The following is a 23,118-nucleotide window of genomic DNA, read 5'->3' on the forward strand; positions in this document are numbered from 1 at the left end:
CTAACAACTCCTAACTGTGGTCAAATGTACCTAACTAACCCCTAACTGTGGCCAAACCTACCTAACTAACCTCTAACTGTGGCCAAACCTGCCTTAGTAATAACTCCTAACTGTGGTCAAATCTACCTAACTAACCCCTAACTGTGGCATAACCTACCTAACTAACCTCTAACTGTGGCCAAACCTGCCTTAGTAATAACTCCTAACTGTGGTCAAATCTACCTAACTAACCCCTAACTGTGGTCAAACCTACCTAACTAACAACTCCTTACTGTGGTCAAACCTACCTAACTAGCCCCTAACTGTGGTCAAACCTGCCTAACTTACCCCTAACCAAAGTCATATTTACCTATATGTAGTAAACCCCAGTTGTAACTACCTAACCCTGACCAAGGTCATACCCACTTACCTATCCCTAACCAAAGTCATATTTACCTATATGTAGCAACCCTAGTTGTAACTACCTAACCCTGACCAAGGTCATTACAGTTGCAAACTACTTTAACCAAGGTAAAACTACAGTACCAAGCTACCCTGAACCAAGACCATACATAATATCTACACAAATTTACCTTCAACAAGGTTATACCCACTTACCTACCCCTACCCAAGGTCATACCTACCTAACTAGCAGCACCATACCAACACCAGACCTACCTATACAACTGACAAAGGCTGTACATACCAAGATACCTCTTACAAGTAATACCTAGGTAAGTATAGATATGCCTTCAGCACTACTGACCTTCAAATTGTCCAATAAATATCTCACCCATTCACAAACCTTCAACAGAGAACTGCCTACAGCCGTGTAAAAATAAGCTTCTCTGAAATCTTCAACAGAGAAAAGTTTACCCCCTCCCCCAGTATCCTAGTAGAATGTACAAAACTCAGCAGAGTTTATGCATATACGCCCCCACTAAAGACACCCCCACTAAAGCCGACAGACAGCTTACACCAGTGTGATAGAAACGTAGAAAGACTACCCCCTCCCCAAACCTAACACAGATCTTGTCTCATGGTGCATCTAGTCTGAGCACATCAAAATTCCAGAATTCTGCCTCATTGAGATTCTGTAAACAAGAAACTGACCCAGCATAAACCTGGTCCTCCGTTTTACAATTTGTATGCAGCTTTTACTTTGCCATTGAGATCTAAAATCTTTAGGCACACGTGCCTCCACACTATAACATATACATACTTTCTTATAAAATAAACAACATCAACCGCCACTAGGCCATGCTGCTTCACCTAGTGGCCATGCTGCTTCACCGCTGAAGGGTGATGAGACATCTAAAACTTCCCAGTAGTTCATCACAGTATCTTCAGAAATCCAGACAGTTACAGATATTTTGACAGTGGATATGAATTCATTTACTTTTTGCATGTTTACAGACTTAAAGTAAGCGTTTGGCCAGCATCGGACAATATTGGAGTACAAACTTATGTGCATGTCAATCTTACAAGATACATTATCACAACATGATCATACAGCAAGATCAGGTTTTGTTGAAATAGATTTATTTGAGACCTTCATGGTGACATAACAAAAGAACTGCATCAATGATTACGTAATAAGTGAGTCATATCTATGACATAAGTGAACAAGGGAACCACACCTAAGACACACTGAGTCACCAACATCTATGACATACTGAGTGACCAACATCTATGACATACTGAGTGACCACCATCTATGACATACTGAGTGACCAACATCCATGACATAATAAGTGACCAACACCTATGACAGACTGAGTGATCAACACCTAAGACATACTGAGTGACCAACATTTATGACACACTGAGTGACAAACACCTATGACATACTGAGTGACCAACACCTATGACATAATAAGTTACCAACACCTATGACATACTGAGTGACCAACACCTAAGACATACTGAGTGACCAACATGTATGACACACTGAGTGACCAACACCTATGACATAATAAGTGACCAACATCTATGGCATAATGAGTGACCAACATCTATGACATACTGAGTGACAAACATCTATGACATAATAAGTGACCAACACCTATGACATACTGAGTGATCAACACCTAAGACATACTGAGTGACCAACATTTATGACACACTGAGTGACCAACACCTATGACATAATAAGTGACCAACACCTATGACATACTGAGTGACCAACATCTATGACATACTGAGTGACCAACACCTAAGACATACTGAGTGACCAACATCTATGACATAATAAGTGACCAACAACTATGACATACTGAGTGACCAACATTTATGACACACTGAGTGACCAACACCTATGACATAATAAGTGATCAACACCTATGACATAATAAGTGACCAACACCTATGACATAATAGGTGACCAACATCTATGACATAATAAGTGACCAACATCTATGACATACTGAGTGACCAACACCTATGACATAATGAGTGACCAACACCTATGACATAATAAGTGACCAACACCTATGACATAATAAGTGACCAACATCTATGACATATCAAGTGAACCCGTACTTATATGACAAATAAACTGTATCATAATGACATGACAAATGAACTACAATTATGACAAGTGAACCACATTTATGACATCATAAAGAGCGAACCACATTATGAGAAAATAATTGAACAATATTTTGACAACAAGTGACCGTCATCTATCTAAACGTAACAATGGTACAACATCCATAATTACGCAATCACACCTCTCAGTGCATATATTAAGTCAAAATGATTGAACAACACCTGATTGACAACATGATGAAAGAAAATGACCACCCGTGAAGATACAGGATACTTAAATCCTACAGCGAGGACCAGACTTATATACACCCTACCTGCTACATGGAACTGTTGGTGGGAAATGTGCCGTTACTGGAATGGTGCGTGGTATTTGTCTCCGAATCATCACATCATCTGTCCTGTCTTGTCGTGTGTGCGTACATCACACACGCTAACCTTACTGGATGATCTCAACGCCACAATCCCTGCTTGTGTCCACACACGACTATTACTGTCTGTTGGTCACCATATGTGTCTTGTGAGAGCACAGATCACACACAGTACTATTATAAATCCAAACAAAATGTTAATGATAAAATATGTATCCTGTGGAAGCCTGCGGGGGGGGAAATCCTACGATAGATGTCTATATGGCGGAGTGGTGTAATCAGTGCAGATTACAGCCGACATACTTCTTACCCAGACTATTACAACTCCTTGTTAATGATAATAATCCCAATCTGTGTAGCCCCAGCATTAAAATTGTGTCTGATATGGTCAGAAGTGTCCAGTACTGCAAGCCGTGATAATCTCCCTCAGCTGAAGGGGAAACAATACCGTACAGGTTACCGTGGTGCCGTCATGTGGCTATTGTTTAGCAATCCTAGCCAGATATTTTTACACTGGAATCTCATATTGATAATCTATAATGGTATGTATGTTTGGGGTAAGTGTTGGCCAGTGGATACTGCCCAGCCAGCTTCTAACACCAATATCGGTCAACGTTGAGTAGTAGTCCACTGTACAATAATCACATCACACTGTCATTATGCTGGCTACTTCACCGGCTGGCCAGCATGGAGAGACCCACCTAGCACAACAATGATATACTACATCCACAACCACTACAGGTCACAGTGCCAACCGACAGAGAGTCGGTCTACTAAAAGATGACAGCCTGATGAACAGATTATTTCTAGCGATAGTTCACACAGAGAATATATATATATATATCTATGTCCAGATCAAACACCAGCAGAAACTGCTTTTTTTTCCAGATATCTGAAGAGTGTCACACGATTCTCCAATAAATAGCTAGTGTGTTAGGTGTGTGTGGTGTAGCAGGCCTGACACACAGACAGCAGCACACACACACAAACACCAAATATACCCTGGCTAAAAGACATCATGGCAAAAGAGAAATTTTCATTTGAAAATGTCCCAGTCTACTATCAGACCCGAGGTAATCACAGCCAATGTTCCATAGATTTAACCACCTTGAGCTCCCAATCAATTAGTACCATAGCCATTGTGCTGTTACCATGGCAACACTCGCAGTTCTACTTTGTAATGGAAGTGGAAGAAAGGTTCTTCAGAAAAAATGGCCAGCGTGGTTTGCCAAATTTTAGATTTTCCTCAGAATTTCAGGCCATGTCTCGATCAGTACAGAAATGTAATCAACCATCTCATTGCTTTTGTTACTAACTTCTCTGGACAACACCCCTTCAAAGCTGTGTGTAGTAGGTAGTTTTCTGAACCTGTTATTCTTAAATTATGTTGGGGTTTTTTGGACTAAATTTCTGTCACACTGAGAAGACACAAGTCGACCATCCAATAAAATTTAGACATCGTCACATTCAATTTTGACTAACTTACCAAATTTAAACATCATCACATTAAGCCTGACTAACCTACCAAACATGAAGTCGCATTCAATTTCGACTAATCTATCAAATATTGTCACATTGAATTTTGATGAACCTGTTAAATTTAAACATCGTCACATTTAATTATCTTGTTTCGGAACACTTGGCTATCAAATAATATACTTACTTTACATCACTGATGACTACGACACAAAAACAGACTTGGCTGACCAAAACTGACCACAGCGATCATTTCCTCCTGGAGCAGGTTCTGTTTATGACTAGTGACAGCGGATTTAATCTCTTTCACATAACAGACACAGGACAGATTCTCGTACGACCAGCTAAACCGTTTAGAATAAAACATTTCTCCTTTATGAAAAGTATGTGACGCATTTAATTTTTTCTGGATTAAAAAAAACACTCTTATTTTCTTATCACAACGGTGTTAATAAAAGCTGTCTGTAAGTATGCCCTTTCTACAAGGACGGTTCTCAGTTCTGTAAGCAGCATCACAGATTTATACAAATACTGAAGACTTTCACAAGCATATCTACAATATTCATTGCTTTCACATTAAAAATATCAAAATGTCAAGAGCAGATCTATCCATCACAAAACCAAACGATAAAATATAATCCTTGATATGTGGGTTTATATAAGTGGAAAACCCCCAAACTGGTGAGTAAGGTGCATCTACTATAGACATATAAAGCATGCTATAATGTCAAACAATGTCAATCTGCAACTGTTTACTAGATGATTTAGTGATCCCTTGACGGCCGATAGTACAAAAACATGACATCTGTCAGACTGTAACACGTTGACCAGGAAGTTGAAAAGGAAAGCCTCTTATTGGCACACTTACAATACATATTCTATCACCTCAGTACATCAAACTGATTACGAATATACAACAGGAAACATCATGTGAAGACACTGGTAGGACATGTAGGTTCTTTGGCATCAGTTCTAGTTTTGAACATGTACATGTACCAAGAGGATCGTGTTAACCAAGTCCCATCAAATCCCTTCTGTTGTTAATGAGATACAGCTGTAACAAACTTTATATACAAAATACAAAATGGCTACCTCGGGGCCATTATCTTTTTCGATCTATTAATTCATACCCAACTATTGATCAAGATGACCATGCATACCAATTAAGCGTCATGATCATCACTTTAGTTTCTCAGAAATGTATAGCAGTAACAAGCTTTGCATGCAAAATCCAAAATGGCTACCTGGAGACCATTTGTCATTTTTTAGATCCCTCACAAAACTGGAGCATGCCTAACTATGGACCATGGGGGATAAATCATACTACATTACATAATGATTCGTTCATCCCTTAAGTAGTTTTCTGGGAAACAGTAGCAACAAAACTGTTGTTTACAGAAGGCATGAGTAACTGACTCAATGCCAAACACCGGACCACAGATGAAAAGCTATTTGAACAGCCTAACATCATCAAGTGTTACCTCCCTTAGAATCCCCGACTCCTACAAAAGTGATTACTTTTTTGGAGAAGAAGATAAACAGCACAGAAGGCCTCTTACTTTTTTATGGGCTAAGCTTTTCATTAATCACTATTTTTCCACCATGAAATTGTAATAACCTGAGATATGTTACTGTATTTTACCTAATAAGTCAACTCTACACTACCAAAAACAACAACGCTTAGTGCTCTCTAATGCTTAACACTAGAATTACACAAAAGGAGACATGTTCTTATGAGCTTATCTGTTAGCTCATAAACCCATGAAGACACAATTAAACTCCTCCAATTCAAAGGCTGGAATAGTTTATAATGAAATTTCAGGGGTGAATGAGTTAATAAGATGGTAAGCCAAATATAACCATACCAAATAACTGACCATTCATCCATTGTCAGTCGAAAGTGTTTTCCTAGCTAGAAATTTAGAGCGACATTTTTCTTTCGAAATTCCTAGCGAGGTAATATAATTTCTAAATTTTTCAGACGTTTTATAACAAAAAGAAATAACATAATCCTACATTCCTAAAAAAGAAAAGGAGGTAAAGGATCTAAATGCTTCAATAAAGCGTGACAAAACCCTGGTGGTAGTATAGTGAAGAGTTTGTTGCTTTTGTTACACTGACACAGAATCATTGGTCAAAAGATAATAGGCCTTTAAAGCAAGTGACATCAAATTTTAAAACATTTCAACTAAATACTTTGTCTATGACCAATCATTTACGATCCTTGTGCATCCAAGCTTACAAAATTAATTCAACTTCTACAACATGAAAGTTTTTGCTTTCATTTTCCTAAAATGACAAAATATGCATTAATGCCATTTTTGAAATTTGGCCCCAAAAGTTTCTGCAAAGATGATCCTGATCCAACCTTATCCTTCCTTATTTTTCTCAATTCGCTCTCCATTGCTTACAATTTCCTCTTTTTAAATGTGTCCCTTGTGCTCCTTAAAACCAGTGATTAAACCATTGCTTACAACAGCTTTGACATGTGCCTCTGTTAAGCTTCTGTGAAACCACTGTACCCTTTCTTTCTCTATCAGTTCCAGTTAATATGAAGAAATGTGCCCATTTAACTCCTTTGGAACCACTCTTTCCCTGACCTTAAGATCATCTTGGAGTTATCCCCCTTTAGTTCTTTCTTATCATTGTGCACATAATTATGTAGAATCAACGACAACATTAAGTCACATAATTCCGCTTCGTGTGTTGTTCTGGAACCTACAGCTGTGATTGTGTGTGTTAAGTCAAACACTTGTTGAAATCCGAAGCTAGAAGAACATTTGTAAGGTTATATGTACAGGTCTTGTTGAGCATGATATATAAAAAAGTTTGCTTCCAGCATACATACAGCTGTGTGCCTTGATCACTGACCAAGTCAGCATACATACAGCAGCATGCCCTGATCACTGACCGAGTCAGCATACTTACAGCAGTATGCCCTGATCATTGACCGAGTCAGCATACAACCAGCAGTATGCTCTGATCCCTGACCGAACCAGCATAAAAACAGCAGTATGCCCTAACCACTGACCGAGTCAGCATGCAGCATACATACAGCTGTGTGACTTGATCACTGACCAAGTCAGCATACAAACAGCAGTCTGCTCTGATCACTGACCGACCCAGCATACAAACAGCCGTATCCTCTGATCTCTGACCGAACCAGCATACACACAGCAGTATGCCCTGAACACTGACCGAACCAGCATACAAACAGCAGTATGCCCTGATCACTGACCGAGTCAGCATGCAGCATACATACAGCATACCTGCAGCATTGTGACCCGATGTCTGGGCCAGACATTAGATGACAGTGCATCAATACCTCATTTAAGCATAAATCAGCTCCCTAGAGGGGAATCCGTACAGCTAGCTGGTTAATTATTGGCCAAACAGTTACATAATCACACAAATCTCACAGCCAAATAGGCTCCCACATAGAAGACGAAGACTCCATTGAAAGCCCTTCATTTAGAGTTACAAGGCATAAAATCAACATAACACCAACTAAACTAATTATGTCTTTGAGTCGTGTCCTTTTTTTTCTCCTTTTGTGTGTGATAAAAATAGGAACCAGTTCTAAAGAAGAAATGTGTAATTAAAAATCAACTGGAAAAATCGACTGAGGTAGTGAAAAACGACATCACTCATGTGGAAGATTTTAATTACAATGTAAACAATGGCCAAGTAGGTGTTTCCCCACGAGTGTGATTAATATAAATATATAGCATACAATTGATAATTCGTACCAACAGCGTCCTGTGTCAGACTCCTATCCACCTGTTCTCTATAACGGACAGACTCCATCTCACAATCAATGGTCCGCATAATCCAGGCTAATTCAAGCCTTTGGTCCCAGTTGCACTTAGATTCATATATCAGAAATTATTTATTCAATGCATGAATTATTGCTGTGTAGATTTACAATATTTAATACAACATTAGAAAGGAATCTCACTAACATTGACCAGCTGTATGGTAAATGTAAATGACTGGTAAATTAACCAAGTACCATCCCCATGTGACTTTTGTACTGACCTGGTACCATCCCCATGTGACTGTTGTACTGACCGAGTACAATCCCCATGTGATCTGACCAAGTACCATCCCCATGTGACTGTTGTACTGACCGAGTACAATCTCCATGTGACGTTTGTACTGACCTAGTACCATCCCCATGTGAATTATGTACTGACCTAATACCATCCCCATGTGACTTTCGTACTGACCTAGTACCATCCTCATGTGACTTTTGTACTGACCAAGTCCAATCCCCATGTGACTTCTGTGCTGACCGAGTACAATCTCCATGTGACGTTTGTACTGACCTAGTACCATCCCAATGTGACTTTTGTACGGACCTAGTACAATCCCCATGTGACTTCTGTACTGACCAAGTACAATTCCCATGTGATCTGACCAAGTACAATCCCCACGTGACTTTTGTACTGACCTGGTACCATCCCCATGTGACTGTTGTACTGACCGAGTACAATCCCCATGTGATCTGACCAATTACAATCCCCATGTGACTTGTGTACCGACCAAGTACAATTCCCATGTGATCTGACCAAGTACAATCCCCAGGTGACTTTTGTACTGACCTACTACCATCCCCATGTGACTTCTGTACTGACCTAGTACAATCCCCATGTGACTTTCGTACTGACCTAGTACCATCCTTATGTGACTTTTGTACTGACCAAGTCCAATCCCCATGTGACTTCTGTGCTGACCGAGTACAATCTCCATGTGACGTTTGTACTGACCTAGTACCATCCTTATGTGACTTTTGTACTGACCTAGTACAATCCCCATGTGACTTGTGTACTGACCAAGTACAATTCCCATGTGATTTGACCAAGTACAATCCCCATGTGACTTTTGTACTGACCTAGTACCATCCCCATGTGACTTTTGTACTGACCTAGTACCATCCTCATGTGACTTTTGTACTGACCAAGTACCATCCCCATGTGACTTCTGTACTGACCAAGTACAATCTCATGTGACTTTTGTACTGACCAAGTACAATCCCCATGTGATCTGACCAAGTACAATCCCCATGTGATCTGACCAAGTACCATCCCCATGTGACTGTTGTACTGACCGAGTACAATCCCCATGTGACTTCTGTACTGACCGAGTTTATTGTACATTAACTTAACTTTTTTGTTTATTTCTCATATTTATTTTGTTTTTGTTTTAGAAAAGATTGGGTAATACGAAACATTTATTTTTTTGTATTTAATGTTATGAAGTAAAATAATAGGAGTACATACCTGTAGCTGTGCCATGAATTATCTGAAAAATACAAAAATAACACAACCATTAACAACAAGTTCAAGGAGACAACCATTAACAATAAGTTAAAGGAGACGACCATTAACAATAAGTTAAAGGAGACGACCATTAACAATAAGATCAACAATACAACCATTAACAATAAGTTCACGGAGACTACCATTAATAATAAGTTAAAGGAGACAACCATTAACAATAAGTTCAACAATACAACCATTAACAATAAGTTCACGGAGACGACCATTTACAATAAGTTCAACAATACAACCATTCACAATAAGTTCAACAATACAACCATTAACAATAAGTTCAACAATACAACCATAAACAATGACTTTAACAATACAACCATTAACAATGACTTTAACAATACAACCATTAACAATGACTTCAACAATACAACCATTTACAATGACTTTAACAATACAACCATTAACAATGACTTCAACAATACAACCATTGACAATGACTTCAACAATACAACCATTAATAACGACTTTCACAAAATATTTACAAGCTCAAACCTAAAATAATTGAATTCCGTAAATTCAAACTGACGAGCTATGTAATAATAATCTAGTTATCTATTAGATCCACTTTCCCTTGGTCAGCGTAAAACTTCTAATAAACACAATTTTGACCTAAGGAGGATGGAGGTATAAAGGTTGTAGATGGGACAGAAGATCTAGATGATAAGTCCTAAGAGGCCGGGTGTGGAATTGATTCTGGAGAATACCAATCATGCTTTAGGAAATACTAAAACTAGATCGCCTCTGGTATTAATCCTAGGGTGATTTGTACATTGACTATACATCAATGCTTGAGGCCTGCTTGTTTGTTTTATCTAGTCAGGATACTCCATCAGAGGTGGACACTTCTCCAATGCATCATGTCTAATCTTCCAACCTCATCAAGGGTCAGTCTTAATTCCCAGGACTTGTTATACCATTTACATTAAATGTTATAGTAAGCACACCGGGCAAGGACAAATCAGACAATAGGGAGGGTAGTGGTTATCAATAATTTGTTATACCATTTACATTAAATGTTATAGTAAGCACACCGGGCAAGGACAAATCAGACAATGGGGAGGGTAGTGGTTATCAATAACTTGTTATACCATTTACATTAAATGTTATAGTAAGCACACCAGGCAAAAATGCAAGGACAAATCAGACAATAGGATATTCACATGAATTATTGAATATGTAATAAAAGGTATTAAATTCATGAGATTTTGAAATTTGTCTGAAAGTTTTGTAAAGCCCTACTTAAATGAAAACTTTCAGACTTGTTGCGTTATTCTAAATGTAACAGACAGGCTTTTTAAGATCCTCTACATATCTCAACATCGCAACAAGCCCAATAAATCCATCGTTACCTTAACGGTTGATGATTTGTCAGCATCAGAATACACGAAACAAAGTTGTCTCGACAGGCCAACATCATACGGGACTACCTCCTCACATTAACAACACAATATACATAAATCAAATAACGTAGGCCTTGTGAGACCCTTCTGACACGAGGAAGCCTGATCCTTCAGTCATCTCCTTAATACATATTACGAGATGTCAACATTTCCATCCATTCTTACAAATGTTCCAATCAGTTTGGAATATTGTATTTAAAGGAATCTTTTGTTGGGAACATTTCGAATGCTAACAGCCAGATGATTACATTTGGTTGGAGAGAAATGCCTGGCGGTTTGCTAATCAATACACATTTTTTTTTAAATTGAATGTTGATAATCAAATGTTCACAACCGAGAGTTACGACCTTGAAGTACAAATGTATTGAATTTTGAAATGAGGTTAAAAGAGTGAAATAACAGCAAGTCATTGGATCACCAAGTCAGTAACTAGATCATTGGTACGTTTTTAAACAGGACGCTTTTTATCTTTAATTTTTAATTGATTTTGGATTGATATTGGGAGCCTTAGTCAGTGAGAGAATTACAGGAAATCTACAAGACTTACTGTCTGTACAACAACTACAAGCAGGTTGACAAGAGCATTTCTCTACTTCATCACAGGGGCCAGCCTACAGTAATAGTTCCTCGGTACTCAGTTAACATCCTCTTACTTAACGGGAGACCTAGATATATTCATACATTTTAATTATCAACTGCGTGTTTCTACAACTCGGTTGTTTGAACAGTTTTAAAGAAAGATAGATAACGGAGTGTACTTTAAACCTCAGTTATTGGTAAAAAGATCAGAGGAGTTCAGTGGCCTAGACAGTGACTGACAGTTCCCCAGCAAGGACAATGGTTCATCATAGGCATGCTTACCCATATGTTGGTACTCATCTGTACAGCTAGGCTGATGTAAAATAATTATGGAAGCAAAGTAACTTTTTTCAAGGACAAAACAAATATGATTCCTGTTGCAGAAACTTTCAGTTGTGAGCAGAACGTTCTTCTAAAGACTACTTACATCCATCATGGGAAAGTTGCAAAGGAAATATAATTACGAGACACAAAGCGACAATTTCAATATAATCACATTCACAACAAGGAACCAGTTTGTTCAGAAGTAGCTGTAAAGCACATTTACAAGGAAATTTTCTTCTCACATTGTTTCACAAAACCCCTATTTCATTAATTCAAATCCCTTGCAAAGCAGTATGCATTCATTTACCCGTAGTTCAATCATCAATTTGAATTTTAATCTTTGCCAGAGGAGCTACAGTGCTATCACTGAGGAAGAATTTCAAATTTTCTCAGGAAGGTTTAAGATACAGAAGGGAAATTGCCAATTGTTATGCAAATGACAAGAATAACAATTTAAAAGACAACATGACAACGAGTTATGGATACTTATGACTGGTAGGTATAGCAGCCAGACACAAATATAGGCTCGGCTTGTGATACCACACTACTGTACATTAAACTGTACAATCGTCCCCACAAGTCCTATAAAACTGCTCTACCCATAACATCGCCTACACTACCCTCTCCTGACAGATATCTTCCTCTTGTCATCCGTTTCCTAGGTATACACACCTCTATTACTAAGGCTAACACTTCCATCCCCTGTATGCCAGATACTCTTGGTTGGTCAGTGCTGTGGATATAGAACAAGGACATTTCCCGAAGACGACTGGGGTTTGATTCCCCATTCAGATGTGTAAACGTATTTGGTTTCCGTCCACATTAAGACACCATTCCTTTGTAATTGATGTAAAATATAAAGCTTTATTTTTTACTCTTGCCAAGTTGTCGTCCTTCTCCTATTTATATATCTGTTATCTAATCACAAGTTGTCGTCCTTCTCCTATTTATATATCTGTTATCTAATCACAAGTTGTCGTCCTTCTCCTATTTATATATCTGTTATCTAATCACAAGTTGTCGTCCTTCTCCTATTTATATATCTGTTATCTAATCACAAGTTGTCGTCCTTCTCCTATTTATATATCTGTTATCTAATCACAAGTTGTCGTCCTTCTCCTATTTATATATCTGTTATCTAATCACAAGTTGTCGTCCTTCTCCTATTTATATATCTGTTATCTAATCACAAGTTGTCGTCCTTCTCCTATTTATATATCTGTTATCTAATCACAAGTTGTCGTCCTTCTCCTATTTATATATCTGTTATCTAATCACAAGTTGTCGTCCTTCTCCTATTTATATATCTGTTATCTAATCACAAGTTGTCGTCCTTCTCCTATTTATATATCTGTTATCTAATCACAAGTTGTCGTCCTTCTCCTATTTATATATCTGTTATCTAATCACAAGTTGTCATCCTTCTCCTATTTATATATCTGTTATCTAATCACAAGTTGTCGTCCTTCTCCTATTTATATATCTGTTATCTAATCACAAGTTGTCGTCCTTCTCCTATTTATATATCTGTTATCTAATCACAAGTTGTCGTCCTTCTCCTATTTATATATCTGTTATCTAATCACAAGTTGTCGTCCTTCTCCTATTTATATATCTGTTATCTAATCACAAGTTGTCATCCTTCTCCTATTTATATATCTGTTATCTAATCACAAGTTGTCGTCCTTCTCCTATTTATATATCTGTTATCTAATCACAAGTTGTCGTCCTTCTCCTATTTATATATCTGTTATCTAATCACAAGTTGTCGTCCTTCTCCTATTTATATATCTGTTATCTAATCACAAGTTGTCGTCCTTCTCCTATTTATATATCTGTTATCTAATCACAAGTTGTCGTCCTTCTCCTATTTATATATCTGTTATCTAATCACAAGTTGTCGTCCTTCTCCTATTTATATATCTGTTATCTAATCACAAGTTGTCGTCCTTCTCCTATTTATATATCTGTTATCTAATCACAAGTTGTCGTCCTTCTCCTATTTATATATCTGTTATCTAATCACAAGTTGTCGTCCTTCTCCTATTTATATATCTGTTATCTAATCACAAGTTGTCGTCCTTCTCCTATTTATATATCTGTTATCTAATCACAAGTTGTCGTCCTTCTCCTATTTATATATCTGTTATCTAATCACAAGTTGTCGTCCTTCTCCTATTTATATATCTGTTATCTAATCACAAGTTGTCGTCCTTCTCCTATTTATATATCTGTTATCTAATCACAAGTTGTCGTCCTTCTCCTATTTATATATCTGTTATCTAATCACAAGTTGTCGTCCTTCTCCTATTTATATATCTGTTATCTAATCACAAGTTGTCGTCCTTCTCCTATTTATATATCTGTTATCTAATCACAAGTTGTCATCCTTCTCCTATTTATATATCTGTTATCTAATCACAAGTTGTCGTCCTTCTCCTATTTATATATCTGTTATCTAATCACAAGTTGTCGTCCTTCTCCTATTTATATATCTGTTATCTAATCACAAGTTGTCGTCCTTCTCCTATTTATATATCTGTTATCTAATCACAAGTTGTCGTCCTTCTCCTATTTATATATCTGTTATCTAATCACAAGTTGTCGTCCTTCTCCTATTTATATATCTGTTATCTAATCACAAGTTGTCGTCATTCTACTATTTATATATCTGTTATCTAATCACAAGTTGTCATCCTTCTCCTATTTATATATCTGTTATCTAATCACAAGTTGTCATCCTTCTTTTTTTTATTCAACTTAAGTACCCTTTTTCTGTCAGATATTACAGGTTGTCCTGCTAGATATATTAACTCTATTATTTGAATTAATATACCATTTTCTTCTGACAGGAATCATGGCATTGTCATCCTTTTCGTAGCTAAATTAGCTCTATTATTTAAATTAATATACCATTCTCTTCCGACAGGAGTCATTAAATTGTCGTCCCTGCCATAGCTTTATGTCTGTATTACGTAACTACACTCCCATCCCCTGTCAGGAACTCTCACAAAGTAGCTGTCCTTCTCTTACATACCTACACATCTCTATTATCAGTTATTTTTATGCATGACTTTTATCAATAATCCAATCCCAGAATAACACAATATGTGTAATCGGAGATACACCGCTATATGTCTTAACACAGGTTCGGTATAGGCCTTAAATAAAGCACCGCCCGGCTAATACTGACGCCGCTGACAAGACTATTCCTAGACTTGTTTCCTTTACAGTTATGTTAAAATGCCATTAGGCCAGAGACAATGAAAATGGATAGCTCCCAGGGACCCAACTACAAAATTACATCATTATTCCAGTCTACCCTGCAAGCTGCCTCACCAGAAAACACAATCCTACATCAATAATACTTTGGAGCCAAGATAGCAGACTCCATCATGTCACAACAAAAAACAGAGGGTGGCACCAAAATTGATCAGGGCGGGTTCAAAAAGTAGCAATGCCTTATACTAAAGATGGGCAGTGATGTATTACACCTTGCTTTATCCCACAGCTATACTAAACATGCTTTCTACTGCAGATATTAGATACCTTTACAAAAATAGGTCTTCTACCACAGTATTCGAGGTTAATTTATATTACAGCTAAAGTAAGCCAAGTTCTCTACCACAGATACAAGACATGTGGATTTCTACCACAGATACAAGACTTGTGGATTTCTACCACAGATACAAGACTATTGGATTTCTACCACAGATACAAGACTAGTGGATTTCTACCACAGATACAAGATTTGTGGATTTCTACCACTGATTTCTATCACAGATACAAGGCTAGTGGATTTCTACCACAGATACAAGACTAGTGGATTTCTACCACAGATACAAGACTTGTGGATTTCTACCACAGATACAAGACTAGTGGATTTCTACCACAGATACAAGATTTGTGGATTTCTACCACTGATTTCTATCACAAATACAAGGCTAGTGGATTTCTACCACAGATACAAGACTAGTGGATTTCTACCACAGATACAAGATTTGTGGATTTCTATCACAGATACAAGACCAGTGGATTTCTACCACAGATACAAGACTAGATACAAGACTTGTGAATATCTATTAATTTCTACCACAGATACAGACTAGTGGATTTCTACCACTGATTTCTACCACAGATACAAGGCTAGTGGATTTCTACCACAGATACAAGACTTGTGAATATCTATTAATTTCTACCACAGATACAGACTAGTGGATTTTTACCACTGATTTCTACCACAGATACAAGGCGTGTGGATTTCTACCACAGATACAAGACTTGTGGATTTCTACCACAGATACAAGACTTGTTGATTTCTACCACAAATATTTCACAATTGGGTTTCCACCACAGATGGCTTTGTGCCACAGAAACAAGATTTTTCTGTTTCCATCTGATAGAGAAACCTTGGTTTATACTGATGACAAAACTCCTTGGTTACAATAGAAATTCTAATACTCGTGAACTACTATAAGTACAAGGCTTCCTAGTTCTTATTATTCACATGTATGTAGCTGAATCAATAAAAATTTAATGTTACAGAAAATGCTTAAAATACACAGACATTTATTTCAAGGGCAATAGTCCAAATGTTTCATTAGAATCCAATTGTAGAAACCAAACACTTCTGTACACCCCAATAACAATCTTTCTATTTGTATACCGGTATAAACGTCCTCCAATCTGCTATCTTATAAACACCATTGACGTATGTGCAGTTTTAACAGTACATTGAAGGTCAAAAGGTCATAGAATTGACACACACAAGAAGGATGATAATCTGCATCATAAGTATGGGGGAAAGTTCTCCATCAAGAGCAGACATGGTCTGTTGACTTTCTGGATTTTTCCGTATTTCTGTAGCAGATAGCTCTGCCCCTTACACCTCCGCCATGTTCTGTTGTTGTAATTGAGCAGGATAACAAGATAAAACTGGAATTTTTGCCAAACCCTCCATCTCTATCCTCCCACAGCCATTCACACTAAGACCAACATCCTCATTTATTTCTCTCTCTCCTATCTATATCTCTTTAATTATCTCCCTTTTCTCATTGTCTTCCTCTCCATCTCATTCCCTATGCTAATTTTCTCCTCCCATTGAACCTTTCTGTCTCCTATTTCTAACCAACCCTTTATCCCTTCCCATCTTCTCTCTATCTCTTTTTCCTGTCTCCTCTCTTTATCCCTCCCTATGTCTTCTTCCTGGCACTTTTTCTCTGTCCTTTTTATTCCACCCCGTCCTTCTCTCCTTTCAAGTCCCAGTATCAGAATCTCTATGTCCTTGCATTCCCTTCACAATCATTTTAATCTCTTATTTCCTGATTATCTACTCTCTCCCACTTTTCTTTTATTCTTTGTAACTTTAATTTTTGCCCATCATATCTCTTTCCTTCCGTCCTGGAGTCCTTAGACTGTAAAAGAGTTTCTCACCAATGGACATTCTGACTACAACACCTGACCTTTAACAGCAGGGAACAATGCCTGACCTCTAACAGCAGGGAACAACGCCTGACCTCTAACAGCAGGGACATCCTATAGTAAGGCCGGAACAACATACTTGATAAATAGTTTAACAGTACCCAACACCTTTCTTATCGTACATAAATAATGCATTCTAGAAAACCTCAATGATAATGTATAATACAGTCGTAAAACTATTTTATCAGAACTAGTCTGGAAGTTCAAAATTACATTACCACCCGTTAACTATAGGTACAAAACATGTGCTAAAGTAATTCAGGGAGAATTCAATAAGTCTTTGATCCTTCGCAGGCCAATTCACCGTTGTTGTTTCTCCGTGTTTATACTTCGGATTCAGGATTCCGATTTCCTCCACTGATTCGTGAGTTACTGTGTTACACTGATAGCGTAATCATAATTCTGCTAAAACACGATACATCATCCTTAATTTGTTATGTTGCTACAAGACCGATGGGTTTGCCAATTATATTATACAATCATCTTCAATCAGTAAATGAAGGAAAAAGGAAAACTTGAATTTATTACATCAAAAATATTCACTTTTCACACAAGAAATGTGACCTCACCATTAAAACAGTTTCCTTCTATGTTTTATTTACATTTTTTTTTGGAATTTGTTAATGAAATATTATAGCCTTCTTTACAAAGTCAAAGATATTAACACTTTTCTCAAGAAACCTGGTCCATGTTTCAAAAGCAATTTTCATTCCTTGATCTCTCAACTTAGAAAAGCATTTAAGAAATTCATCACATCCAAAATGTTTTACAAAACTATCTAATCTTCCTCATTAAAAGCATGTTCCCTGCTTTCTTGACAACAATATATAAATGGTGGCTATATACACATTAAGTGTTAACAAATCATGGCCACTAGCTAGCCAGTACCAACATAAACATGTACATCCCAACATTTACATCTAACAGAAAGAAAAACAAACACCAATGCACACGGCATGTGTTGCAGATTACTGGGGTCGGCTGGTTGAGACAGATGTCGGGAACGTTGAAGGGTATAGCCATGATTTCCTTCAACGGGTTTGTCCCTGACTGGAATCTCTGTGTGGAGGGTAGATTGTTGTTCTACCAAAGATGTGCAAGACTGATTTGTGATCTGTGGAAACCCTCCAACTCAACAGTATAAACAATACAACAGTTCTGCCAGCACTGGTGTTACCATTATATTCTATAAACCTATAACCCAACCCTGTGCATAACTCTCCCCTATCATATTATAAAATAACATGACTTTCATGTAGCAATGTATTACAATATTCTAACAATTTCCACTGCCACCTTTTTACCTTTAGCTGCCAGTACTGGTGTTACCATTATATTCTATAAACCTATAACCCAACCCTGTGCATAACTCTCCCCTATCATATTATAAAATAACATGACTTTCATGTAGCAATGTATTACAATATTCTAACAATTTCCACTGCCACCTTTTTACCTTTAGCTTTCTGTGTAAAAAAAAATAAAGTTCTTTTATTTTCAGTTTTGTGTTAGCAGTAGTTCTTTTAGATACTGTTGCAGTATTATGCTAAGAAAGCACTTTATACATAACTTCACACAATGAAAGAGTTAACCTGTTTATTACTTGAGTTAAGACACAGATATGAATGTGCAAGCAAAGAACAAGTACTAAAACCTACTGTAAACATTTGGCGTATCAGGGGCTACTCACTCTATAACCTACTAATAGTAACAAATTATTCTCAAAATATTTTAACGGAAGCTAGACTCTACGAAGTCACAGAGAAGCTTGATAAAGATTTAACGGAAGCTAGACTCTGCGAAGTCACAGAGAAGCTTGATAAGGATTTAATGGAAGCTAGACTCTGCTAAGTCACAGAGAAGCTTGATAAAGAGCGCGAGCTAGACTCCAAAGAAACCAAGAGAAGCAGCTAGACTCTGAAAGTACCAGAGAAGCGACTAGACTCCTAATATCCATGGAGAAGCTATAAAAGACTATGAATTGGAAACGCTAGACTCCGAAGAAGGCAAGAGAAGTCACTAGACTCTGGAGGCATCCAGAGAAGCGACTAGACTCATAGCCACCCCAGAGAATGTATCTGTTAAATTTACCACGAGAAAACTGGCTACAGATAAAGTGAAGTAATAATCTATTTAAGAGATTGGGGGTAAAATTCCCCAAGAATTTAAAGCCAAAATGGAACGATTATGTTAGTGCGACATAAGAGTGAGAGCCCCCTCTTCCTGTTTCATCCAACTGCACCAAAAGCAATATCCATTGCATGATACCAACACAAAATATCTCCTCGGTCATGTATAATCATTCCTTACCTCAACAAGAAATGTTGGCACAATAATTAAAGCAAGGGTATAAATTGACTAGAAAAGAGCTAATTTTGAAAGTGTTATAAAGACATATGTACATTTTTCCCCCAAATGAAATATCAATGTTGGAATCCAATTTTTACAAATGCATTACAAAATGATCAGCATTGAAGATTTATTCCAAATAAATTCAAACTGCTTTATGTAAAGAAACCTTAAAAAGGAATAAATGAAATACAGAAAATCACCCAATCCAGAAAATTTGGGTTTATCTGTAGAAGCTGAGTTTTTTTCCGGTATAGGAGAGACATTGTTAGAAATGGTGATACACAAAGTCTATGATATTCATTTCGTAATAAGCCCGAGGTGTCAACACATGATTCCCAATCCCAAATTAGGGGTGGCAATATCATCTAATTGTCATTTTTGCTGAGCTGCAATAGATGTGGGTGGGTTATTACCAGACATTGGCTTACTGTCGGATAAATACGGTCTCTTAAATTAAATCTTTCTGAAATAGATGGGCGTATAAAAATAGCACCATTACCTAACATACCAAGCATCGGGAGATTTAGGGCTGATGGTTCTATAGGAATGAGGGAAATGTTGACAATTCCTAACGAAAATGTACTTTGTAGTACATAACAATGGAGAAATCATCAACTCCATTTTCCTTATAGTAATAAGAAAAGATTTTAATCATAAGACTGGAATTGTTAAGACAAATATTTACACGAAAATATCTAACATTTAATTGATAGCTTTAAGCATGTTATTAAAGGCATTCCTGTTGATGATTTCATTTATTCCTATTATCTGGATATTTTGCCTGCTCAAAGAAAAGTTAAGCTATAACAAAACTTTGATAAACAACTTGTGAAAATTAGAGTTAGAAAACAATCATTTCCTTTGATGTAGGGGTTGAACTATGTTGGAAAATTAATCTTTAAAGTTTATATTGCAGCATTGCTCACATGTGGTTTAAAAAAACATGTTTTCTTGGTTTTTTCCTGTACAGCAACATTGTTAAACAATATTGATCCAGTTACACGAGGTCATGCACTGCCATAGTTACCGGCTGAACCACTAACATCTATATATAAGTTACACGAGGTCATGCACCGCCATAGTTACTGGCTGAACCACTAACACCTATATATAAGTTACACGAGGTCATGCACAGCCATATTTACTGGCTGAACCACAAACACCTATATATAAGTTACACGAGGTCATGCCCCGCCATATTTACTGGCTGAACCACAAACACCTATATATAAGTTAGAAGAGTCGACACACTTCGTACCTGTGTATGTAGTAGTATGTACGTCCACCTATATATAAGTTAGAAGAGTCGACACAGTCCGTACCTGTGTATGTAGTAGTATGTACTTCCACCTATATATAAGTTAGAAGAGTCGACACACTTCGTACCTGTGTATGTAGTAGTATGTACGTCCACCTATATATAAGTTAGAAGAGTCGACACAGTCCGTACCTGTGTATGTAGTAGTATGTACTTCCTCCTATACATAAGTTAGAAGAGTCGACACACTCCGTACCTGTGTATGTAGGAGTATGTACTTCCACCTATATATAAGTTAGAAGAGTCGACACACTCCATACCTGTGTATGTAGTAGTATGTACTTCCACCTATACATAAGTTAGAAGAGTCGACACACGCCGTACCTGTGTATGTAGTAGTATGTACTTCCTCCTATACATAAGTTAGAAGAGTCGACACACTCCGTACCTGTGTATGTAGTAGTATGTACTTCCACCTATATATAAGTTAGAAGAGTCGACACAGTCCGTACCTGTGTATGTAGTAGTATGTACTTCCACCTATACATAAGTTAGAAGAGTCGACACACTCCGTACCTGTGTATGTAGTAGTATGTACTTCCTCCTATACATAAGTTAGAAGAGTCGACACACTCCGTACCTGTGTATGTAGTAGTATGTACTTCCACCTATATATAAGTAAGAAGAGTCGACACACTTCGTACCTGTGTATGTAGTAGTATGTACGTCCACCTATATATAAGTTAGAAGAGTCGACACAGTCCGTACCTGTGTATGTAGTAGTATGTACTTCCTCCTATACATAAGTTAGAAGAGTCGACACACTCCGTACCTGTGTATGTAGGAGTATGTACTTCCACCTATATATAAGTTAGAAGAGTCGACACACTTCGTACCTGTGTATGTAGTAGTATGTACTTCCTCCTATACATAAGTTAGAAGAGTCGACACACTCCGTACCTGTGTATGTAGTAGTATGTACTTCCTCCTATACATAAGTTAGAAGAGTCGACACACTCCGTACCTGTGTATGTAGTAGTATGTACTTCCTCGCTAGTTCCAGTCTCACTTATTAATTACATCATGCAACAGAGATATTAAAATAACCCAGGACTGGAAATTCCTGTTTCTCCTGACTGAACCGAAAGTAATAGACGGTAGCTCCTCACGTTAAAGTCTGTGTACTTTATATATAGGTATGGTAGAAGAGGCAATATCCTCCTACCATATGGTACATCCTTCCCTATTGGTTCTAGTTTGAATGTATAAAGACCCTGATGTAACAGATATTAAAAATAGCATAGATAATAATTCATATACCATAAAGTATGTACATAAATGGTGATCTTCTGAAGGATATTTATTATTAGTATATCAAGTAAACACTAGATAGTGACCTTCTAATGTGTGTTTTTACCACTTTTCACCATTTCCTTATGTAATATGAGCATGTTTTGACAAAACTTAATATACAAAGAAGAAACAGTTCTGCCTACCCCCTAAAACATAAATTTAATCCTCTGCAACTGTTTGCAGACAGTCAACCTTAGACTGACCCTAGAATATTATATTTCTATTTAGAAAAAACATACACCAATAATTTTGATCACAAGGGTGTCCCGATTCCAAGGTCTCAAATTAGGGGGAGATAAGCTAGTAGTAAAATGCAGTCGGTTGATTCTTCATAACAAGAGGCCCAAGGGCCTTAGCGGTCACCTGAGTTATATCATAGATACTGGTAGCTTTATTTTATTGTTTAGATGTGATGTGGAAATCAGCATGTAAACTAAGTGAAATACAATACTTGTCATGTCATCAATGGATAAGAATTTGAAAATATTGGTAAATGTTCCCTTTGGGGCCCCGCCCTAGCCCCTGGGGATGGGGCAGGAATCCTAATTTTACAAAGTAAAACTCTCATTTACCCAAGATGATTCTGACTAAGTTTGAGCAATTTTCTGCTGAAAATGGATAAAATATATACCGAAAAGTGTTATTTCCCTATATAAACTATA

The 23,118-nt window shown here is 37.3% G+C and overlaps 1 protein-coding gene across 1 annotated transcript in view; it reads right to left on the reverse strand.

The window, feature by feature from the left end:
• The window catches only part of LOC110443351 (plasma membrane calcium-transporting ATPase 2-like), a 160,868-nt gene that overhangs the window by 83,234 nt on the left and 54,516 nt on the right, over positions 1–23,118 (reverse strand). Inside the window, exon 4 of the mRNA XM_021487528.1 lies at positions 9,656–9,677. The gene's annotated coding sequence lies outside the window, so the exon portion shown is untranslated. The remainder of the gene's footprint in view (positions 1–9,655; positions 9,678–23,118) is intronic.

Source organism: Mizuhopecten yessoensis, unplaced genomic scaffold (genome assembly GCF_002113885.1).
Source record: "Mizuhopecten yessoensis strain PY_sf001 unplaced genomic scaffold, ASM211388v2 scaffold716341, whole genome shotgun sequence".
Classification (NCBI taxonomy): Eukaryota; Metazoa; Mollusca; class Bivalvia; order Pectinida; family Pectinidae; genus Mizuhopecten; species Mizuhopecten yessoensis.